Genomic DNA, 14,615 nt, shown 5'->3' on the forward strand with positions numbered 1-14,615 from the left:
TTGACTGAGGCATGAGATGAGTTAAGGCTGTGCATGTCCCTCAGCCTTGGTTTAAGTATTGTCTGTCCCTGGTGGTAACATATATGAAAGTGCGTTATAGACTATAAAGTTCTGAGCACTTGGTAAATATAATTCTTCACATTAGGCAATATGTTAACAGCGACATTACTGGAAATGAAAAGTTACTTTATATTTTCCTTCTCATTCTGCTATTGAACTAATTAATATCTCCCTGTGGTGATTAATTTCTAGCTGATCCAAGACATATTTCATGCTCATACTTAATGGCATGCTAATTTAGGGGGCATGTTTCTACTTCAAATTATCTGTTAGGCCACTTTTTATCAGGATAAATGGACAGTAAATATGGAAATTTCCTTATTTCACCATTCCCAGCCCCATCTCCATGTAAACAACCGTATTCTCCATGTAAATGCATGGAGTTTACCCATGACACCAGTATTGAATCAGAGCCTCTAATACCCTTCTAGCCTTTAAATGCAGAATCTTTGATACATGTGGCATCTGTATCCAGACTTAGATTTTCCACCCATAAAACACCATGGAAATAGACACTGTATTTACTCTCTGATGGCAATAGGGCTTTGGGTCTAGAGTAAGTTTATTTTAACTTCCTTTCATTCAATCAACTGAATCTCAAGAATTGCATTTTATTCACCTAATATTGTTATTCATTGACTAATATTAAAAAGAACTCCCATTTTCAATAACTAATTTTGTACCAGCCACATTTTATATTCATTATTGCATTTAATTTTATTTAATTTTCAAAACAACCCTGCGTTGTATCTATCTACCTATCTACCTATCACCTATCTATCTCCCACCATCACCACCATCATCACCATCATCATCATCATCATCATCATCATCATCATCGTCTCTCTCCCCATCAGTAATTCCTTTAAGGTTTTTACTTGAACTTTTCTTTTAATACCCTGTGCTGAGGTTTACTTTGCCTTTTTATTTCTTGGGCCTTCCCTGAGTAAAGGACTCTAAAGGTGATGATTTCTCAGACATTTTAACCATGATAGGTATGCTGTTTTCCTTCTGTTAAATGTTTTGTCTCAATGAAGCACAATTATGGAGAATGTTCTGTAACTGCACTGTCCATCATGATAGCCACTTCTAGCCACATGTGGTTACTGAGCACTTGGAGTACAGCTATTATTGAACCTGAGAAAGTAAAAGTTTAATTTAATTTAACTTTACTTCTTTTAGATGCAAATTTAAATAACCACACCTGTTTAGACACTGCCATATTCTGCAGTGCCATTTTAATGTATCCTTAAATACTTTCTTTTTTATGGAAAAGTCTTATTTTGTATTTGATTTATTTCTATTTCATTCTTTTCTTAGGAGGGCCACTGATTGCAATTTTCTTTTCTTTTTTTAGAAAGACTTCCTAATATTCTTATTAAAATTTCGGATATATTTACAAATATGGAACAAAGTCAAACAGTTTTTTGTTTGTTTGCTTGTTTTGTTAGTTTTTATTTGAGAGAGAGAAAGAGGGCACAGGGGAGGCACAGAGGGGCAGAGGGAGAATCGTAAGCAGGCTCCATGTTCAGCACAGACCCCAATGTAGGGCTCAATCCCATGACCTTGGGATCATGACCTGAGCCAAAATCAGGAGTTGGATGTTTAACTGACTGAGCCACCCAGGCTCCCCTGAACAGTTTTTTAAAGCAATTGTTTTGAAAAGTCTAAAAATGTCTTATGTTCTTTTTGTTTGCATGTTTTGTGAAAACATTTAAATTCTCAGAAAATTTCACTTACACAATACAGTGCTATCAACTATAGTCACCACGTTACACATTAGGTCCTCAGACCTCACTTACCTTCTAACTAAAATCTCAACCCTTTTATCAACTTCTCCCTATTTCCCACACCCACCCAACCCCTGGCATCCACTTTTCTACTCCCTGTTTCTACAGTTCAACTTTCTTTTTAGATTCCATATATAAGTGATATGATACAGTTTCTCTGTCTAGCTTATTTCACCTAGCATAATGCCCATTGTATTCATCCATGTTATCACAAATGACAAGATTTCCTTCTTTTTTAAGTCTAAATAATATCCCTATCTATCTATCTATCTATCTATCTATCTATCTTTCTATCTATCTTTCTATCTATCTATCTTACATTTTCCTTATCCATTCATCTGTCAACTGACATTTTGGTTGTTTCCATACCTTGGCTATTGTGAACAATGCTGCTGTGAACATGGGTGGATAGACATTTATTCAAGATACTCACTTCATTTCCTTTGGATGTAAACCCAGAGTGGAACTGTTAGATCATATATCTGGTGGTTCTATTTTTAATTTCTTGAGGAACATCCATACTGTTTTCCATAGTGGCTGTACCAGTTTACATTTCTACCAACAGTATAGATACAAGGTCCCCCTTTTCCACATCCTCATCAACACTTGTTATTTCTTTTTTCTTTCTTTTTTTTTTTTGACAAGCAGGTGTGATGTAATATCTCATTATGGTTTTGATTTGAATTTACCTGATGATTATTGATACTGAAAACCTTTCAATATATCTGTTGGCCATTTGTATGTCCCTTCAAAAATGCCTATTTAGGTCCTGTAACCATTTAATTTTTTTTTATTTTTTACTTCAATTTTATTATTATGATTTTCTGCTGCCACGTTGTATGAGATCCTTATATATTTTGCATATTAGCCTCTTATCAAATATGTGGTTTGCAGGTATGTTCTCTCATTCCACAGATTGCCTTTTCACTTTGTTGATGGTGTCCTTTGCTGTGAAGAAACTTTCGATTGCAGCAAAGTCCCATTTATTTATTATTTTCTTTTGTTGCCTTTACTTTTGGTATCAATCCAAAAAGTCATTGCCAAAACCAATGTCAAGGTGCTTACCCCTATGTTTCTTTAAGGATAAGTGGAACCTAGTGGGACAGTTTATTAAAGTTATTGCTTTAAAGAGTTTAAAAATGTTTTACATTTTTTATTACCTAATGGAAATTAATTCACAAATCATTGGTTAATAGTAGGAGATTTGCCAGCATATCATTGGCCCTTTAAAATATGTTGTAAATCTCTTTTTCAATACTCTTTTAGGTTTTGGCAAAATTGTGTATGCCATTGCAGGTGGAGTCCTAACTATTGTAAGGAGAAACATCAGTACATAAAGGCAGAAAACATAACTAGCTTCAGACACATGAGGACCAAAGTTTGAGTCTAACTCTGCTGTTTGCTAATCATGTAACTCTGAACCATATTGTTTCAGATATGCAAACTGGTCTTAGCATATACCTACTTCATAGTATTTAAGTCACATATGTCCTGAATGTATAATATTAAACTGTAAACTTTCCTCCATTTTATTTACTTTTTATTCTACGGCAATCTCCGTTTTCCAAATGAGGCACAGAATGACAAAATAAGTGGTCTGAAAATCACCTTACTGATAAGCAGTAGTGTTAGACTTAAAACCTGGGCAGACTACATCCGGAACTCATCCTCAGGCACTGGGCATTGATTATCCTGCTGTGGCATTAAATGAGTGATCGGACCCCACGGACTTTCAATGGTCACTTTTTTGTGCTGAAATAACATAGAGACCATTTAGAGATTAGTTTTCTGTATTTAAAAAACAACTCATTAAACAGACAAATGTCTTTTAGTGGAAAGCTAATATCACTCTATGGTGAGAGGAATACATTTTCTTATATGCTATTGGTAGAAGTATAAATTGGTATAATATTTCTGAAAGCAATTTGATAATAAACATTAAAATCTTTAAATATAGATACAGTTGTACAACTTATTCCTCTTTTAATAACTTATTTTCATAATAAGCATAGGTTTAGAAATACTTCTTCAATGTTTCCAGCAAACAGTTTGTAACAGCAAAACCTTCACAGAATCCAAACACCCAGTAATTAAATGCTAGTTGAATGAATTATCTTTTCAATACCCATGAAATAGAATATTATATAGCCTTTAAAATGATAATGGAGACATACATTATTTTGGAATATAAATTGTTTATATTTTCAGTAAAAATATATGTTGCAAATCAGTAGTTGTAGATACAGAACAGTAACTACATATATGTGTGTATACATATATATGTCATATATATGTATGTCATATATACATATATATATATATATATATATATATATATATATATATGTGAGATTACCAGAACATCAACTTATTGACCTTTTAAAATATACTTCACATCTCTTTTTATTATGTATTATGCTTTGTTATATTCTACATCAAAATGTTCCAAGGTTCCTTGTGAATGACAATGTATTTAACAATTTTTTAATTTCTTTGTTCTATTTTATTTTTATTAATGATGGATTATTAAAAAAAACTGTACAAGGTCACCTGGATGACTCAATTGGTTAAGTATCTGACTCTTAATTTCAGTTCAGGTCATGATCTCACTGTTCATGGGATTGAGCCCCACATCGGGCTCTGTGTGGACAGCATGGAGCCTGCTTGGGATTCTCTCTCCATCTCTCTCTGCCTCTCCCCTGCTAGCACTCTTTCTCTCTCTCTCTCAAATAAAGAAATAAATTAAATAATTGATTTAATTAATTAATTAAGGGAAAATAGAGTTAATTTTGATATTTTTGAATGAAACATTCACCTGACTCTTCTGGAAGCTTGATCATGATAACTCCTGACATGCCTTGATATTTGTCTGAATTACCTTAGACTATGCAGAGGTAGAAGCAAACACGCACACACCCCCCCCACCCCCACCCCCACCCCCCACAAACAATAATAAAATCAGTTTGGGAAGGATTCTCAAACTCAAATCTCCACAGAGGTCTGGCTGGCTATATAAATGGGTAGAATTAGCTGGTTTAATTTCACACGCATCTTCTATGTGACTACACACTACGGTGGGCACTGCCAACTAAAGCAAAAGCAGTTGCTACTCAACTGCAGCCAAGTGCTGTCAGGTTAAAATTGGCGTTCGTTGCCACCAACACTTACAAGTGCCCAAGAGAAGTTGTATTTTTGTGCATTTATGTGAGATCTTCCAACTTTTAAATGTTAGTTGTAACTTCTTTTAAACACTGTAAAAGCCAAATGAAACATATCCGCAGAAGAAGTATGTTCCTTAATCTGGCAGTTGCCACTCTTTGCTAAGCATCAAGGCCAAAAATGAGCCACAGAGTGGCAGTAAACAAGAAGATGCTTCTTGAGGCCGTTGAGGAGGATGTGGCCCTAGACTGCCTCTATCATGGTTCTACTTTATCTTTCTATAATTTATGTTGATGACCAGAAAACAACATTTGCTTCAAAGAGGATTCTGGATCGGTGTTTATTTATAAATATTCAAAATATCAAATATAACTTGTAGCTAATTTATAGATGGGAGAGCTGAGTGTGCGGAGAATTGCAGAAATAAATCCTAGTTACATCTAGAGGAAAACCGTAGGGGAAAAAACATCATAACCGTGTTGTTCAATGGAATAATTTTCAAAGATATCAAGCTTTCTGTTTTGCTCCAATAAACCTTAATTTGCACCGGCATTTTCTTGGGAGTATGTTATTACTACTTTTGTACATTTTTGTTGATGTTTGAAGAAAAGCAGTATCAGTGTTCAGGGCACAAGTCATTTACTTCTAAAAAAGGGTGAAAAAGGCATAGCTTCTAAATGTAATTTCCTAAAAAATCCATTATAAAAATACATGATTATGAAAATGTTCGGTATAATTAAGGGATCACTGAGTGCTTAACAATGTCTAATCGGATGAATAAAAAGAAATTAAAATAGTTTAGAGCAAATCATCTCATTTTGGTGAGGAATGCATTAATTGATCTAAATTATGTCTCTCATGTTGATGTTTGTGGTTCTTCAATACATGGGTCTTTTGACCCATTTACAATTTGTATAAATGGAAAGAGACAAAAGTACCATGGGCAAAGAGAAAAGGAAACCCTGAGCAGGTTTTTGCTAGCAAACATTTTAGGAGTTGACGAGTAGAATTCCTCCCTCCCATCACACGGCGCCAGATGCCGTTTTGTCTGAAGCCACAAGCTGCTGTGGATCCCTACGGCACTATAAACACAATCAAACCTGGCACTGTTATCACAGTTAGAGAAACACCTATGCTAAAAGGCTGTGTGTTGTGAAACTGGTTAGAGACTATATGCAGAACCTTCACTATGTTCAGTTTTTTAAAACATTGATTAATGTGCCCATGAAAGAAAGAGCCATCCCTAGTAACATAGGAAGAGAAACCAGCCTCAAAGCACTAGCTATACAATGAGCACATTTTGCACACAGTCTGTTTATTCCACTCCCTTGGTAGAAGGGGCATGATTAAAACTCAGCTTTTAAAAGTGTATGTATGCAAATAACTATAAATATATGTACATACATATAATCAAGTGGAATATGAATTTTACAGTTGATGCATGCTCACAACAATCTATTCTTCCCCCAGGAGATCTTATATTTGACATCAAAGAACTATTGTTCTATTGTTCCTTCTCATTCTCTATTGTCTCTCCTTTGAGTATTTTGTCTAACTTGAGTAGCTGAATAGATTGCCTGTACTGAGTGTTGATTCTATTGCATTAAGGTGGACTTAGGCTCTACTTCCCAACTAGTAGAAGTTTGATCATGGGCAGCTGCTGAATTACTCGTTTCTCAAAAAACTCGGTTAATGCATGCTTAAGATCCCCCTAGAGAGCAGGCCCCTGGAACAAACCTTTTCTTTTGCTAATAACGTTCTTGTCTCTACCCTCCTATAAAACCTTCGATTTTGTACAACTCCTTCGAGCCGCCTCAACCTGCTAGATGGGATCCTGCCCGATTCATAAATCATGTAATAAAGCCAATTAGATCTTTAAAACGAACCAAAAATGCATTCTTAAAATATACAGATTGTCGTGTAACATTAAGGAAGAATATTTAATAAAAATGCTGGCATGATTCTGTCCCCAAGTTAAGGGGCAGATGTCTGATATAAGAAAGTCAAACTCAACTGCATTTCTCTTCCATTTTTTTTCTTTCCTCAGTGGACCACTGGCATTGTCTTCTGTCTAGCAAGGTTTTTACTGTCTTGTGTTTAAGGTATAGCTACATAACTAGGCTGAGCCTCTTTATCTTTCCCCAGTTTTCTGGAAAAACTCCATGATTGGTTTGCTTGACATTTAGATAATATCATGTGATGTGGGATTTGGGGGAAGTCCTGAATGAATCTAACAGATAATTTTTGAAACGGGATTTTGGGAAGGCTTCGCTCCATCTATTTGCAGATTTTTGTAGTGGTAAATGATTGCTGCTATATATCCAAAAATACAAATTGCTCACTAGTGTAATCATGACCTTTAAGGAAAACAACTCTGAAATCTTACTCAACTTCATTTACTGCTCACTCTTTCTGTTCTTACTAGTAGTAGATATTGTTGATGCCCTACCCAGATTTTCTTTACCAGGCTAAGACTCCCACTACTAGCTGCTAAAGGTGTTAAAAGCTAAGGGCTCATACTTTTCATCCATCACAAAGAACTGCCCATGATGGCCGGTGCTTGGGAGACCATACTATATGTACTTCCTCTCATTCTTAGGCAGCATCTAGTCAATGACTAAACTCAGGCTAGAGTTAGCACATCTTAGCTTCGTCTCTTCCTGTTCCCTACTTATGTTTCTCTCACTTCTTTACAGGTTTCTTCTTTAAAGAGTCTCAAAAATCACTTATATAAGGATCTACGGCTCAGGCTTTGCTTCTGACTGAGGAACATGACTTTACACCTGCTCATATATCAAATGTTTATTAAAAGGAATGGGGGCTGTTAAAGTAAGTTAATGGGACTAAATAGGAATGGTTATAAACACAATCATTACCATAATAGAGTTTAAACAATGTGATTCTTGGTAGGATAAACATTTTTGATTTTCACTTGATGTGGAACATTGGGTGAAATCATTTTCTTGAGGTTCTTAAAGCCAACAAATCTTGGTTTTTCTCACTACCCAGGAAAGCTACAACCACAGGGATTTTATAAACTACAGGACTGGGCAGTAATGACGAAACGATTTCTAAAACATGCTAGTTTTGTGATGTGAGGGCCTGTGGTGAAAAATAAGTTGTATACAAGGTATCATACCCTTTTTAGGGTTTCTAAAAGAGTGCAGTTAAGCATCGATAATCTCAGAACCTTTGCTGATAATGCCATTCTCTAGAACCTAGAATCTAAAGAAGCAATGGAATTCAGGTAAAAGCTGAGAGATTTGAGAAAACTGATGTTTCAGTCATCTTTACTTTCATTTTCCCTAAGGATTCCATTTGGAGAAAAAAAGTTAAATTTCAACTCCTACTTTATCTATTCCTTTCTTGCTCTTTTTTGCCTCATCTTGCTGTCTTCTAAATAGCAGCAGCTGTCTTTATTCATAGATTCTGATCCTGTCTTCAGCTGGTTACCCTTTCTCCCATTCTTATGAAGAAGATGTTTCAACAGCCTCTGGAATTTAACCCAGGCAATGTAAACATCCTCCATTAAACACACAAAAGTCTGTTCCCAAAACCAGAAGAAAACTTGCTTCAGAGAGCAATCATTGCAATCTCACAGAATCTAGCCCGGGATGAGGTTATCTATAGATTTCAGGAAACTCACGTTTGGCTTTGTGGCGATGACAAGAGTCAGGAGCCTGGGAAGCTGCTGCAAAGTTCATTACAAAGATGTGTTCATGGAGCAGTACATTCTCTTTCTCTTTCTCATTTTTGCTTAATATCTTGCTATATAATTATAATCATTTAAACAATATGTACAAAATTATGTTGGAATTTTGTAGTGTCAAGAAATGAATCGGGTTTATTTTAAAAATATGCAATACGGGTAAACCCAGACCAAATTTTCAATCTGTCAAACTTTTGGTCTAATGACCGTCAGGGAAGACTGAAAGAGCCATGGTTTTTAATTGGTCTTTCCTAATGGGGTGATACTTTAAGGCTCATAGTTTTTATATGGTACATGCAATTTTAACTGCTGCTCTATTGTTTTATGTATTCTAATTTAACACTTTACATGTTTCGCTTGCATCCTTAAACTGATCTAACCATGAAGGACACAATATTATAACTTGAAGATTGACTTGGAGGAACATATAAGGGATTCAAGGGAGAAGCAGAGAATGCAAGTAGCTTCAGGAAGGTTAAAGCCCAGAATTAACTGAGACCTTTGAGGAAAGTGAAGGACAAAGCAAAGCAGCTGGTTTGGCATAATTCAGAGCATGGCAAGAAGTACTGTGGTATGAGTTACGTTTCTTAATAAAAGACAAATATAGGGCATTATTTGATTGTGTTTTGTTCTTGTCTTCTCTATCCAAAATAATTAGTTTCAAATTTAAAATGATAGAATAAACACCGTTAAGAGGAGAACACTGAAAAGCAATAAAGGTATAAACATTTTGAGTAACCAAATGAAGTTTTAAAAAGTTACCAGTAGGAAAGAAGAATAAATTAAAACTAATGAGACAGACTTAAACCGGAATCTATAAGACTATGCATATTTTTAAGAGACTCATACGGGGTTTTATAACTCTTCACATGAATTAACAACTACAACTAACTCTAAGAGATTTGTCCACTGATTACTAAAAAGCAGACAGAACTAACTATAACACAGCTACCAAATTATTTTATTCACAGAGAGTAGTAAAAGACTATTAGTACCTCTAAATGAATTCAGGTCTTCAGGACCAGATGAAATACATTCAAAGACCTAAAATTATAACAGATCTAATCACAGAACCACTTCATAAATCTCTGAGACTTCATGGAGGGGAGAAGAAGTTATGGCAGCACAGAGGTGGGTGAGATTGGTAAAGATTCCAGGATTCAAAGTGAAACATTCCCTCCATTTTCTACCATCTGACTTGGGACCGGCAATGATTCTGTTGTTTTAAAAACTGCACTTTTAACACTGTTAAAAGTCAGCACACCAGGATTTTTGAAAAGTGAAATTGGGGTTGAAAATCAGAGGTTGTAGCAACAACCAAATAACTACCAATATTAATTTCCAACAGTACTGCAGAAAGAGTAATAAAATGAAATGGCATGAGAAAAAAAATTTAAGGAAGCATTACACTCTGGAGGCTCCTGTGAAATCATGCTGTAAGTAAAACCCAGGTTACTAAATGAGATTGAATAACAGATGCATTGTTCCTTGATTTTAGCAATGAATTTGAGACAATTTCTCAAGATGGTTATAAGATAAAAAATCAAAAATATGAACAAACTATCGGATTTTACTGAGTAATTATAGGCAAGTTATTCATTTATAGAAAAATATTCCCCAAAATGAGGCCTAGGTCTTCATCCAATAATCTATTCCAGTGTTGTAATCAGTGCCATGTTGGAGAACACAGAATGGCAACAGATTACTGTTTTTTCAAATATCATCGAGTCTCTACAAGAGACTTACAAGGCATTTTTCTAAGTGCTACGTTCACAGTAGTGACTCTACATTTTAGAGTGGGAAAGATAGATAATAAACACGGAAGCCAAACCATACAGTATCAGATAAGAGAAGGTCCTATAAAGCACACAGAAACATTTTGAATGGTGAAATAAAGTTTTGAAAGGTTACCAAGGGGTAAGAACAAATTAGAACTAACGAGACAGACATACATAAGGAACTATAAGACTATGTACATGTTTTAAAGGACTCATGCGGCACTTTGTAACTCTTCATGCAAACTGCCAACAATATTAACAAAAACAAACCCCAAGGGATCATATGCACGGACAACTGAAAAGCGTGTGGAGATAATCACGTGGCATTACCACCAAAATGATCGTGCAAACTTCATTGAGATTAGTAAAGGTGTTGAGAGTTAACGGGCATTTTCATTAACAGATTGATAATACAAGTACATTATGTTCAAGGAGAAGGCAAAAGTGAGAATTTCGGAGAAGAAATGAGGACTATTACACTGGAAAAGATTAAAACTAAAATTAAGAGACGAGTGGATGAGTTAAAAGCTGGAGAGAAATTTTCTGACCTGGAGATATCAGGAAGAACTTACATAGAATGAGGTAATCAATTCTCAAAGAATCAAAACAGAAAGAGACACGTGGAGGCAAAGGAAGTGACCAGGGTTACACAGGGACAATACCTGCCATATGAGTTATTGGAGTTCCCACAAGACATAATGAATGAGAACTTTACAAACTGGTGAAAGAAATCCATCTTTAAATTGAAGAAATATTATAAATACTAAGCTGAATCAATAAAAGAAACGTACCCATTCACACCAGGCTAAAACTGATGAAAGCCGAATATAAAGAAAAACATCTTAAAAGCAGACAATATTGTTACCACTATGAAATGAAAACATCAGAGTGCAGAAAGAAAATACACCAATTCAGAAATCTATTCTTCACTATTGAAGGTAAGATAAAAACATTTCCAGAAAAACAACAGTGAGAGATTAGTTATCTACAGACCTGCAACAAAAGAAATACTATTTTTTTTTTTTTTTTTTTTTTGGCCTTCTAAGTGATCCAAGATGGAAATCTGGGGATACATGAAGGAGAGAAGAGCAAAAGGAAAAATAAAAATGTAAATTAATGATTAAGTCTAAATAAACATTACCTGTATAAAATAATAATTTTATAGGCTTTTAAGTACTGGGATAGTTAAAATATATTATAATACACTGGGAAAGAGAACAGATTGATGTGTTCCTCATTTCTTGCATTATCCAAGAAGAGGATACAATTATTAATTATTATCACAATGTGATAATATCCACAAGTGTATATCACAACCACTGACAGTACCACTAAATAGTAAAACACTATATAACACAGTATATAAAACAGTATATAACAGTAGTGTGGGTGTGGACAATTACCAATTATTTGATCTAGGTGACAGCTACTTGCTTTTTCACCTTATTAGAATTTGATAAGATATATACTTTTTCTTTCTATTAAGTTTTTATTTTAATTCTAGTTAACATACAGTGTCATATTAGTTTCCGGTATACAATATAGTGAGATATACACCTTTCCTTATGGATTTTTTTCTATATATGTTATATTCAACACTTTTTTTATTATGTAAAAAAAAAAAAGACACACACAAAAAAACAAAGGAAACTGGAAAGTAAACCTGAGAAAGTAGGACAGGACTAGACAAATTATCATCAACATGAGTAGAACTGTCATGTAGAACTTTTTTTATGCAATTCTAAGATTGATGTTTTAAAAGAATTAAAAGAAATAAAATAAAGATGTATCGGGTCAACATGGAGTAAGAAAATTGGATTCCTAAATAGCTTTTGATATAAGCAAATGAAAAAGAAAAATTTTGAATAGTTAAATGGCATTTCCACGGTCATCCGGCTATATAGAATGGCAACTCTGGGACTAGAATGCAGGTCTTTGAGTGCTATTTCATTGCTCGTGACACTACACAGATGTATGGGTCTTTAAATGTGGAGGTATTAAACAATTTTTTTAAACGCTCCTTAGTTAGTCATGTCCTATCAGAAGGGTTTTTCACCTATATGGAAAAAGAGTCTAAATGATGTCTGAGGAATGTGAAAGGGAATTCTTGCATTTATTTGACATTTGAGCTCAATGACTTATTTCTGGTTATATGTGATGGTTAATTTTATGTGTCAATTTGACTAGACTAAGAGATCCCCAGATAGCTGGTAAGATATTCTTTCCAGATGTGTCTGTGAAAGTCTATCTGGAAGAGACTGGCATTTGATTCTGTAGACTGAGTAAAAATCTGCCCTCACCAATGTGGGTGGGCATCAGCCAATCCTTTGAGAACCCAAATAGAACAAAAAGGTTAATAAGAAAGGAAGAGTTCCATATTTCTTCTTCCTCTGGGATGCCCATCTTTTCCTGCCTTTGGACATCAGAGCTTCTGGTTCTTAGGCCTTTGGACTCTGAAACACACCAGCTGTCCCCAGTTCTCAGGCCTTTTTAAGCCTTGCACTAGGAATTACACCATTGGCTCTCCTGGTTCTCAGGCCCTCAAACTCAAGACTGAATTGTACCACCAACTTCATCAGCTTGTAGAGAGCAGATTGTGGGGATTCTCAGCCTCCATAACCTAATGAGCCAATTCGTGTAATAAATCCTTTCTCTCCCTCTCTTTCTTAATCTCAATCTCTCTCTCTCTCTCTCTCTCTCTCTCTCTCTCTCTTTCTGTCTCTCCCTCCCTCTCTCTCTCCCTCTCTTTTTCACACACAGACCCTTTCTCTCCTATCATATTGGTCTGTTTCCCTGGAGAACCCTCACTGATACATTATATGATTCCCATATGTATCTTTATAGGATTTTACAAAAATATGAGATGATTTAAAATCAAGGAAACCTACACAAACTATAATAACCTGAGTTCATTGGCACAAACTTCTATAACTTCTCTCTCTCTCTCTCTTAATAGTTTTCACAATAAACAAGATGTTTGTCATTGGCAGGTATTCATTTTGTTTCACACATTAAATAACAGAACGATTTATTGTTACCTGTAGTGATATAACTCAATAACTTTTTGGAATCTTGACTTCTCAAACTAAAATTTTGATTACAGTCACAGAAATTTTTTTTCTTAAGTGAATATATTGTTTTACAAAATTGTTCTTTAAACAGAGGTGATTTTTGACTTTTTTATTATTTCAAATATTTTACTCTGATAATTGGTTATTATATTGCCCTCAAAACATTGTGCATTTTTAAATTTGTATTGCTTTGTCTAATATGCTAAGAGATACTGTAGAATTTTTTTCTGCATTTTAGAACAATTAATCCTGGAAATCCAAAGTTCAACAGAAATCTAAGAACCACACTTCAAATCAGCTTTGAAGTTGCATTAATTTAGATGCCCATTTTTCTCTCTGTCTTCAAGAAATATTTTGCATACTTGTATTTGTGTTCAAAAGTTGCCATAAATTTAAATCTGAAATAATAAGCTACATTGCAGTACCTTCTGATTCATTATCCTTATTTTCCAATAAGAAATATATGAAAGGTAGAACAAAAAATGGAAGTAAAATATCAGTTTCCTCCATACAATAAAATGGCAACCATCCTGAGACACATAAAAAAGATTATTCTTTTAAAAAGAGGCAAAATCGATCTAAAGAAATCTCATATGTGTGCTTTGGACTACATCAGGAGATGTGATGTCTATTTATTCTAAAACTTTCAAATTGTTCACCATAACCATAATGGTAAATTTTATGTGTCAACCTTGTTAGGCTACCGTGCCCACTTATTTGATCAAACACCGGTCTAGATGTTGCTGTAAAGATATTTCTTAGATGTGATTAACATTTAAATCAATAGATTTTGAATAAGGTAGATTATGCTCCATAAGATGGATGGGCCTTTTCAATCAGTTGAAGGCATAAAGAGTAAAGACTCCCATTTCCTGAAGAAGGAATTCTTCTAAAGACTGTAACTGCTGACATGCTATACAGACTTAAGACTTGGAAATCTCCATGATCATATAAGCCAATTTCTTAAAATCAATCTTTTTTTCCTCTCTCTCATGTATGTGAGAGAGATCTTATTAGTTCTGTTACCTAATACAGTCACCTATATTAC

Source organism: Panthera leo, chromosome C2 (genome assembly GCF_018350215.1).
Source record: "Panthera leo isolate Ple1 chromosome C2, P.leo_Ple1_pat1.1, whole genome shotgun sequence".
NCBI lineage: Eukaryota > Metazoa > Chordata > Mammalia > Carnivora > Felidae > Panthera > Panthera leo.